General features: G+C 35.5%; 2 long non-coding RNA genes across 2 annotated transcripts in view; both read right to left on the minus strand.

Moving 5' to 3' along the window:
- Window positions 1–2,831: 2,831 nt before the first annotated feature.
- LOC136855332 (uncharacterized) lies at window positions 2,832–4,865 on the minus strand. The gene is made up of 2 exons (XR_010857976.1): window positions 4,716–4,865; window positions 2,832–4,045 (listed from the first exon to the last, which is right to left on the minus strand). It is a non-coding gene; the product is annotated as an uncharacterized lncRNA (long non-coding RNA).
- Window positions 4,866–5,200: 335 nt separating this feature from the next.
- LOC136855331 (uncharacterized) overlaps window positions 5,201–10,751 on the minus strand; it is a 5,677-nt gene continuing 126 nt past the window's right edge. Inside the window, exons 1-3 of the long non-coding RNA XR_010857975.1 lie at window positions 10,729–10,751; window positions 7,644–8,736; window positions 5,201–7,504 (exon numbers count right to left, since the gene is read on the minus strand). The exon at window positions 10,729–10,751 is cut by the window's right edge and continues 126 nt beyond it. This is a non-coding gene — a long non-coding RNA (uncharacterized lncRNA). The remainder of the gene's footprint in view (window positions 7,505–7,643; window positions 8,737–10,728) is intronic.

A 10,751-nucleotide genomic window follows, 5' to 3' on the forward strand; every position in this document is an offset into this window, starting at 1 on the left:
AAAGCCATCAATACCATGGCCAAGAAATTCACAAATATACAAATCTTAACCACAAATCTTTTGCTTCATGTTTTTCGACAGCAATATGAGTGAATAGGTCTAGACTTGTCTTAGTGGACTCTCTGTACATAAAAGTTCTCCTTTGACAGTTGAATGGTTTAACATTCTCATTTGTGGCACAGAAAACAGGAACACATCTGAGGCAGCACAAGGGAAGTGTTTAAAGCTCTTCCCACCTCAACAATCAGCTGTCAGCTTAGAAAACTTAAGCCCTTCGGGTCGACTTCAAAGTTGGTAACCGACTGGCTGTATACCTCCTGCTGGGGGCATTGCCTCCTGCGGGGCACTGCAATGCCGTCCCCAAGGAGTCCTTTATTTTGATCATTTCCAGTTTTTATCTATACAATACATACATTTATATATATGAGGACTTCTGTACTTCAACCTACGTCCTTTAATAGTGAGCAATAATTCATTGTTTTCTTTCAACTGTTCAGGTTTTTAAAGACAAATGCTTACAGACACTGCTCTAGTTCTCACTCCGTCCCCAGCACTGACAACAAAAAGCCTACTTCCTCAAAAATTGAGATAAGATGAAACTTGTACCTTTGATCATGACACAAAACATTTACTGCCCAAAATTCATGACAAACTTAAGAACTCACTTAAATACCTACTGATGAACACACACACAACTTTCAAACCAAAGATTGACCACAGTTTCATACCCTGGCAACCTAAGATCCAAATGTGTGACTATGGACCGTTAACAGTAATTATCATCATCATTATTCAGTAAATAAACCTCTAAACGTTTGGAAAATAACCTACAGGCGCTAATGACTTGAAATTCAAGCTTCCAAAGATTATGGTGCTCATTTGTGAGAAGAAACCAAAGATAATAGAAAATATATCAAGTAAGTTAAGAGGGCATTGTGGTTATTGCAATTACATACGTATCTGGTAAAAAGCAACCAGTAGATTTTGAGTATAATTTTCTAACCTTTTCATACTTATTCAGTAAAATCTATTAATTTGTTCTACTCAGATTAAAAAACTCTCACACATACATGACCTTGGCTATATGGTGTAACTAGGAAGTGACAAAAATGCTATTACAATTCCATGGAATTGTTTTTTGGGACCATTAGAGTCTAACTCAGTTCAAAATAACTAATTAATCTCATAGCTAAATCAGTTTCTGGAGACATGGTGAGAACTGAGTTGAAATACAGAAGTCCCTGTACATACAACAACAGTACAATTTGCTATTACAACAATTTTCCCATTATTCAAATGCTAAAATTAAGTTTTTAACAATTAACAGTTGACTGAATCTTGATCTGTTAAAATTATTGGAATTCAATGGGAAATGTATGTGAAAAAAATAAAAATCAATACCTTAACCTAAAACTCTTCATATGTCAAGACACTGTTGTACTTGAGATTCTATCTAATATCTTCCCTTTACTACTTGACTGTATAATATCTCCCCTTTACTACTTGACTGTCTAATATCTCCCCTTTACTACTTGACTGTCTAATATCTCCCCTTTACTACTTGACTGTCTAATATCTTCCCTTTACTACTTGAACTATCTAATATCTACCCTTTACTACTTGGACTATCTAATATCTTCCCTTTACTACTTGGACTATCTAATATCTTTCCTTTACTACCTGACTAATATCTTTCCTTTACTACTTAGACTATCTAAAATCTTCCCTTTACTACTTGGACTATCTAATATCTTTCCTCTACTACTTGACTAATATCTTCCCTTTACTACTTGGGCTATCTAATATCTTCTTTACTACCTGGACTATCTAATATCTTCCCTTTACTACTTGAACTATCTAATATCTTTCCTTTACTACCTGGACTATCTAATATCTTCCCTTTACTACTTGGACTCTCTAATATCTTCCCTTTACTCTCCATCCCTTCAGTCTCTTCTTCTCCAATTTACACATTCAAAGAAAAATCAATCCCTTTGTCAATTTAATTTAATAGAGACTCTACTAATAGCAAACGTCTAAGAAATATTGAGTGCTCCAGTGAAAAGTTGACTGACTAGTTCCAAAGACTTTTATCTTTCCAGAAAGTCTATTAACATTGAGACGAAAATAACCTTTCCATAATTGAGAATGCTTATTAATTCATATACTAAAAATCTACATGTCAAACTACCGTTAACAGAGCACTTTCCAGTTTCCTCATTCATATGAGCAAGAAACCATTGTTAACAATACCTGACCCGATTTAAAATAACTTTTCAGTTGTCTTACTCATATAAACAAGAAACCATTGTTAACAATACCTAACCTCATTTAAAATAACTCTTTGAACTTGAGTTTACTTATTCATTTACCTAGAATATAATTTACATAAACATCTCAATTATCCTCAAATAGCGTATTCAGTATGACTGAATCATTTACCTAATATACCATAGTTAATAGTTCCACAATCCCTCTAAGTAATGCTTAGAATTCGAGTTTATTTACTAAATCGTTTATCTGCAATACATTTGACATTATCAAACTGCCCTCTAAGTAAGCATTTCAGTTTAAACCTTCATCTACCACCAGTGTCTTGAAATATGCAGAGATGGATGCCATAATGATACTCTTGTGATACTTTGCAGTACAGTATTAACATTAAGTTACGCAGAACGTTAAGCAAGATACATCATTTTCATGCCAATATTTGTACAAAATTCAGATATATCGTTTAATCCAGTGGTTCTTAACCTTCTTATTACCACGCCCCCTCTGAGAGTTGGTACTTCCCTCCACCCCCTCCCAACCTTGCATCTATGAGTAAATTCCCTCCCAGATTTAAAGGAAAATGAAATATAAAGAAAAAGAGAAGGGGTATTTTGATTCCTAAGCCCAACGAGCCTAACGAGAGTAGTAGACTATAAGAAACTAACGTGATGAGGCGATACTTTTGTATTTGTTCATAAACTTCTGAATATTATTTCGTAACTCTCGTTGAGAGAATAATGTATGCAATTAGGGATTTTTTAATATTTTCCTAGGGCTTGCGGCCCCCTAGAAATTGCTGACGACGCCCCTAGGGGGCGCGCTCCCCATTGAGAACCACTGGTTTAATCGTTTGAAAATCATGACAAGTTCATCTGTCATCTAATCCGAGATAAAACTGGCAAACTAAATTCTGGAATGACTCCTGTTTTAAGAGTGTAAACATGAATATGCTTCAGGTATTAAACAAAACCTTTCAATAACCTAAGTGTTAAAATATGAGTAGAAAGGCTTAAATAACAACGCAATAACGCCAAACCTCGAAACTATTACAAAACTGATTCTAAAGGAACTCTGATATCGATCAATAACTGACGCAAACTGTGGATTAAAATTATCGAAAATATATACAAGAAGTTTAACCCTAAATCCCTTCTATGTTAGAAGCCAATTTAGGAATATCTATAAGAATTGATAAGAAATATCAGGAATAATTTGTACACAAGCCTAAAATACCTATTCTATAATTATTAATACCTCACAACTATTCCTATGTAGAAATTACACGACGCCAAGATGAACTGGGCTCAATTTTGGGTTAAAAAGTAGTCATGGCCCTGGTAAAACGCTTATATGATGTATAAATATAATAAATTTACCCCTATCCTACTTTTCAAAGTCAAAGGAGATAGGATTGTTCAAATCCCTCTCTACCAGAGTATAACTCCTCGTTAAACACACAGATGGCACTTGTACAATATATTTTACCCTAATCCTACTCTTAATAGTCACAGGTGACGAGGCTAATCTCTACTAAATCATGGCTCTTTCTAACAGCAATGGGACTATTTTTTCTATCCCACTGCTGTGATCAGTAACAATTAACTCTTGTGAATAGTCAAATTCTGGCTCTTGACGCAAATTGAGCAAATAAAACTGTAGACTCCTCTTGAATTCAACCTCCTCCTTTCATTGCAGATGCCTGAGAATTCCAAGGTAAAGCTTGAGTCTGTGCAAACTCGTCCCATTTATTCTTGTGTAAGTTGCAGACACTTTCCTGAAAATATGGGGAAGGAGTTAATGACGTCACGTCGCGATGAGATCTTTTGGCTTGCAAGGTATTGAGATAAAAGGTATTTCGTTATAACTAGGCCCAAGGCATCCTGTGCCTTGGCACCATTTTGCGAAGTGGGGTACATATAGGACACAGGGCTTTTTTAGACCCTTATTGAATGTTTACAGTCTTTTATCAAGGTCACCTCAAATTTCACTGAAAGCGACCGAGGCTTCTCAAGTACAGTTGAAGTTTCAATTGGAAAGTTACGATAAGTAGTCACATATCTTCATCAATTATTATTATTATTATTATTATTATTATTATTATTATTATTATTATTATTATTATTATTATTATTATTATTACTGCTGCTTGGGCCTGGCTATAACATTTAAGATAATTTCTGCATTTTTGCATAAAACTCTTAACATTTTTGAGCAAGGTGACTTACTATATAATGTACCTGAAGCCACCCTTAACCTTTGAAACATAATTCAAGCACTCTACAATCCACAAACTTCAACTTCATCTTTTTCTAATTCACTATTTTAAACAAGTTGAAATTAATTTCAGATTCTGTAAAACGAACACTTCTAAAATCTATAGTTTCTATCCAACCCAAAACAATACATTTTTAACGGGCACCTCACTCCACGTTCGTTAAACTTACCTTAGTTAAGTTCTGCAACAACTTCTTCGGATGATTTATACAAACATTCGTCCACTGCTTCCTTCGAGAACCTCACATGAAGCAGATCACCTGGAAGAACGTGAAACATGTCAGGTGACATCGTGAACTGAATACAGAATTTAGGCCAAAGTCCAAGCACTGGGACCTATGAGGTTATTCAGCGCTGAAGCGGAAACTGACAGTAACAGGTTGGAAAGGCGTAACAGGAGGAAAACATTGCAGCTGCACTATGAATCAATTATTAGGAGATGGCCGAGGAAAGTAAGATGGAAAACAGAGAACATGAACGGAGGTACAGTAAAAAGAACGAAGGGGATTGCAAGCTAGGGGCCGAAGGGTCTTTTTCAATGAAGGCCTCTGTACACTTTTATCGAAGTCGCATTCCTAAAATTGCATTTAATCTTATCACCACTAAGTGTTCAAATAATGAAAAAATCGATCTACGATGCAAATTTTAAAATTGTTCCCAACTTATCAAGTTATCAGAAACTTCACCTACTTTCAAAATATCGAATAGGCTTCTTGAAGTTCTACAAAATTCTACACAACAGCTGCAAGGTGGCTTACTATATACCTGAAGCCACCCTTACCTTTAAAACATAAAGCTTTTGAGCAAATTGTTCCCAACATAAGTTATCAGAAACTTCACCTACTTTCAAAATATCGAATAGGCTTCTTGAAGTTCTACATAATTCTACACAACAGCTGCAAGGTGACTTGCTATATATCTGAAGCCACCCTTAGCTATGACAAAGTTCGTACTTGACTCCATCATGTTTAATAGTCTCACTTGCAAAGGCTAGCTGTAGTACTGTCTACTAAACTACATGTATGGTTAATGGATATTTCCATCTGTGTTCTTTGAAGTTCAAAGTGGCTTCTACAAGTACCCAGACCTGTGAGTTGATTGTCATTTCATACTGGAATAGCTAAACAAGCTGTGCAAACGCACTTTCCTGCGGTAGTTCCTTCAACAAGAGATTCAATTTAGTCATTCTCTGCATCGTATACAAGATCAGAATCCACCTCCCCCCTCTCGTAAATTGTCACGAATCAAATGGAAATTATTTTCAGCAATTCATTATATTGTGTCATCAGAAATGATGTGATTATGTACAGAAACTGAGGCCCTTTAAGTGGGTTAAAACTTTGCAAAATCACTAAAAGCACTTACAACTGGGAATACCTAGCCACTTCATAAACAAAATAGCTATTCATTACAGCAACTGGTGTGGCATTACTCATTTTGGCTCTTTCAGAAATCCCATGAACTTTACTTAAGCTGTACTGTAGGTGTCACCTCTCAATTCTTGAATAGTTTCAGTCCTACCACTAATTTTTTACTTCAGTTTCGTAATTCTCTACTCTTGCTTTCACATCCGTAGAATAAAGAAGAATTTAAGTGTTACACCCTACCTGAATGGTCTGCAAAAACTACATCAGAATTCCGTATTGCTAAATACCTCAAGACTCACCCGTCATAATCCAGGTTTTGAGACCTTAACCCAGTAGCCCGTTTCTCCACCACCATGTTTATGGGAGTCCGTCCCATTAAGCTTGAGCTCATATGGTTCGTCAGGCGGGTCCTGTAGCCAGTTTTCGTGCGTTTCTTGAAAAGCTACTTCTCACGCGTCGTAACTCCCTCGGTACCTCATTATTTTCACATCTCCTTAGTTATTGCAGCTACCTGCTGAATAGTCTAGTGGCTCAAACTAATTTTTCTAATGGGCCTATCTTCCTTGCAGCCTGGTTCCAATAATCCTTATTCCTCTGTGATCCTTTGTGTCGATATGCTTACAAGCAGTCAATTAATGGTGGATTCGTAAACATTTCTTTAACATTTCTTGCTTTATTTTGTCCAGTTGTTCCAGGAGATAAAATACTCCAACACCACCAGTTCATTTCTGTCTTTGGTACGTGATTAAATTCATGGTAGTTGGTTAACATTAAGTCACTTTTTCATTTTTTTATATTGTTACTTGATACAGGTTTCCATTAGTATGAAAGAGGTTCAAGTGTTTAGATCTGTCCTCCTGATAGTCTGGATCTTACTGGGTGACTTAAAAAGGCGTATTCTAGAATTAAAACCGCTTCCGTACTCTTGTTTCCTTAAACTTCGCACTTTTTCCCGTGGCAATTGATCAACGATATGAAACATAGTTTCAGGTGCAATTATAGTCTCTTTGCCTGTGATCTTTCTGACTCTTATTGCATTCATACTACTGTATTATGAGGTATCTGTCATGGCCTAGGCACTTGCAGCAAACCTCCAGTCGTGGACAACGTGTGGGTAAACGGCGTGACTAACTGGCAAGTTAATTTCCCAAGCCATCAGCTTACTAGAAGAATAATGGCTTGCCAGTTCTGCTAATTTCCACAAGGACACAAGGGTCTTACTGCTGCATTGCACAGGGATGCACTACTTCTTACACTGGTGTTACCCTGCATAGGGGTTCTACCCACGGGTGGTGATATCCACACCAGACCTGTACCAGTTGCGGAAAAGGCTCCTGGTAACGCTCCTGGTAGAGGCGTGGTGTTCCCTAGGAAGTTAGTTTGTGCCTCATGAGTTGCGTGGGTAGGGCTGGTTGTTGAAAGTCCATTTGTGGCCAGTGGTCTAGGATCCGAGAGAACTCATTTTTTACATTCGGGGTCCCTATGCCTTCAGAAAGATTGGCTATCTGAAGAGAATCCTTTGAGATAGTACCCAACAGAGATCTACATTTTAATTTTCTTTCCTTCCCCCCAGAAGTAACGTGGCAATGAACCTGCAACGGAAAATACAAAAACTCAATTGAAAGTTAATAACTTGATTCTGAAATGAATTCTGAAATTCCCCTCATAAGCTCAGCAAGATATAAGTCACCCACGTTCCTCCTGAAATTACGTGGATAAAAATAAACTTACCAGTTTCAATTGTCGATTCGTGCCTTATCATGAATGTCGAATAACATTCGCCTTCGACGTCAATTGTCCTAATTTCTTGTTAGAGTGGTTTCTGGTTCGTCCTCGAAGCGTTTTGGTGCAAACAAAAGTCGTTTCGATACATCCATAAACGCGATTTGTTACAACCCTGTTCGTATCCACACAAACGATTTAAATAGTTAAACTTCAAACATTTACAAGTTCATAAAAAATGTCGCACTTACGTTATTTTTATAGGCACTAAAAAAATTTATCCCTTACAATAAGATCGAAGTATGCATTATTCAAGTGTCTAATACGTTTTGCAACAATCGTACACTGCCTGTTATTCTACTTTATTTACTTTCAATGGTTCGCAAATATAAATTTTCAAGGTTATAATCAATTTACTTAAATACTTCGCGATACTGCTTTACTACAAAAAAATATATATATAAAAAAATCGTTAATCACTAGTTAATTTTCAACTTTTTTTTATTCGGTAATTCCGCAAATATAAATCATTAAGGGCATAAGTAATTATTTACCGATTTCGAAAAACCAATTCATTAAAAACTAGACATTAAAAATCGTCAAATACTGCTTAATTTTTCTACTCGTTTTACTCGGTAATTTCGTCAATCTGAATTTTCAAGGGAATAAGTGATTTATTTACTGATTTCGCAACACTGATTTACTACAAAAAAAAAAAAAGTATTAACACGCTTAACTTAAAGGTTCCTAAACATTTACTGACGACAATGTTTACTCCAGAGATAAAAGGCCCATTAACACTAACACAAAATACTTTCGCAATAATAGACCACGTATCAAATTTCGCTTTTATTGAGTGACATATCTAAGTTTCTGTCAAGGAATTAGGTTAAGCTTGTCAAATGCCGTATCTGTATTTATCGCTTTGGGAGGGTAGGGAAGCGCCCTGTTACACGCTGTGACGTCATTAGTTAAAACTGTTACGTTTTTCTTTTACCGTTTTATTCAGTAACTTAATAACTTGACCGATCTATTGAAAGGCCGAGAGTTGTATCAAATTGCCTTAATGGATGTATTGAAACAATTGGAATCCAAAACTTGTCTGTAAAAAAAAAAATATATACATTAATTCTACACTCATTATTTCTTAGGAAGATGGGTTCGATACAAATAATAATTACAAATGATTAAGTCCCCTATTGCAAAGAGACTGTACTATATAATTCCCCAAAGTTATAAACATATGAGGCCAATGAAAAAACACTTATTGCAGTAAAGAACTGAGTTATTTGGCATATGCACTTCAGCACTGGTTGTAAATTTCTCTCTTCGTGACACCTTGCTGGTGTCGTGGTACAAAACATTAAAAATACCTAAATACCATTCAGTAATGTCCAGCGTAACTATTGTTATTATTTCTGATAGTGAAGACGATCTTGATTGTCCGATAAGTCAGAATCTAGGCACGCTGGCTAACTGTAGCAAAATAATAAGCATCGTGTCATTTCCTTTATAAATGACTTTAGAAATGCATTTTTTAAAAATGAAGTGTGTCAATTTTTAGCGACGTTCATTTCCGCTACTTAATACAATACATTGCAAGGTTATTTAATGTAATAAAATATATTACATTGAAAGGTTATTTAATGTAATAAAATATAATACATTGCAAGGTTATTTAATGTAATAAAATATAATACATTGCAAGGTTATTTAATGTAATAAAATATAATAAATTGCAAGGTTATTTAATGTAATAAAATATAATACATTGCAAGGTTATTTAATGTAATAAAATATAATACATTGCAAGGTTATTTAATGTAATAAAATATAATACATTCCAAGGTTATTTAATGGAATAAAATATAATATAGTGCAACGGCTTAAATAAAAATAAAATGCCTTCGTTACTATTCAAACTTTTATCTAAACATTGTGACATTTGAGAGTATTACCCTAGTTAGGCAACCGTAACATTGAGAGAAAAAAAAAAAAATAGTTTAAACCAAAGCAGGTTCCCTCACTTTTAATCTAAGTCCCTCGTTTTGGGGTATTTAACGAAAAGCCAATCAGGTATGTTGAAAATTATGGTTTTTCTGCAGGTTAATTATCCATTATCTTAGATAACAATTATTTAATTGGGAAAATTGGTATATTTGCTCATTAAGCACGTAGCCTATAGTCAGTGCTACTGATACGGAAACATCAATACATCTGAATAAACTATTTTTTGATGGTTTTTGCGATATCAGTTTAAATTATGGCCATGAGATTGATGTCACTTAAATTTCACTTTATCCTTAAACACTTATTCTAAATTGCACTTAATGCATTTTTCAATTTGGGGTGGTCAAGAACATTTACTCTCGTTTTACTTCCGATTCCTCATAACCTAAGATGGAAAGGGTCTTTTAGTTGCCCAGAACCCAGAGGTCCACACCAAGCCCTTCAACACCTCACCACCCTTACTACAAAGGGTCTGGTATGAATCCTGAACCGTACCTACCGTCAACAGCCTCAGAATTTTGAAAAAAACTAGAAATCGACCTTCAGTACCTGACCACCCTTTACAATGAAAGGTCTGTCATGGTTCTTGAAACATGCTTACTGTACTTTTAATAGCACCAGAATTTTGGGGAAAAAACCTGGAAAATCTACCTTCTATACCTAACCACCATTACAACAAAAGGTCTGTTATGGACCGTGAACCGTTCTTACAATCGACAGCCTCAGGTTTAAAAAAAAAAAAAAAATTGGAAATCGACCTTCTGTAGCTGACCACCCTTTACAATGAAAGGTCTGTCATGGACCCCGAACCATACTTTCGTTAAACAGAGACAGAATTTTGGGAAAAAAAAACCTGCAAAATAAATGACTGATTCGCAAACGTCCGGCTTTCAACTTAAATGACTTCACAGTCTGCGATGATTTTTCGAAAAAAGGAAAATTGCCTTAAAATTTTGCGACTGCAGTACTCATTTCCATGACATTCTTAAGATTTCCAGTGGTTAATGGAACCTACCACGTCTAGAAACTCGGGAATATCTACTAAGAATGTCCGATTAACTAACTAGAAACACCTTATTCTTACCGTAGGCCATTTTTCACGTCTTA

This window comes from Macrobrachium rosenbergii, chromosome 31, assembly GCF_040412425.1.
Source record: "Macrobrachium rosenbergii isolate ZJJX-2024 chromosome 31, ASM4041242v1, whole genome shotgun sequence".
Classification (NCBI taxonomy): Eukaryota; Metazoa; Arthropoda; class Malacostraca; order Decapoda; family Palaemonidae; genus Macrobrachium; species Macrobrachium rosenbergii.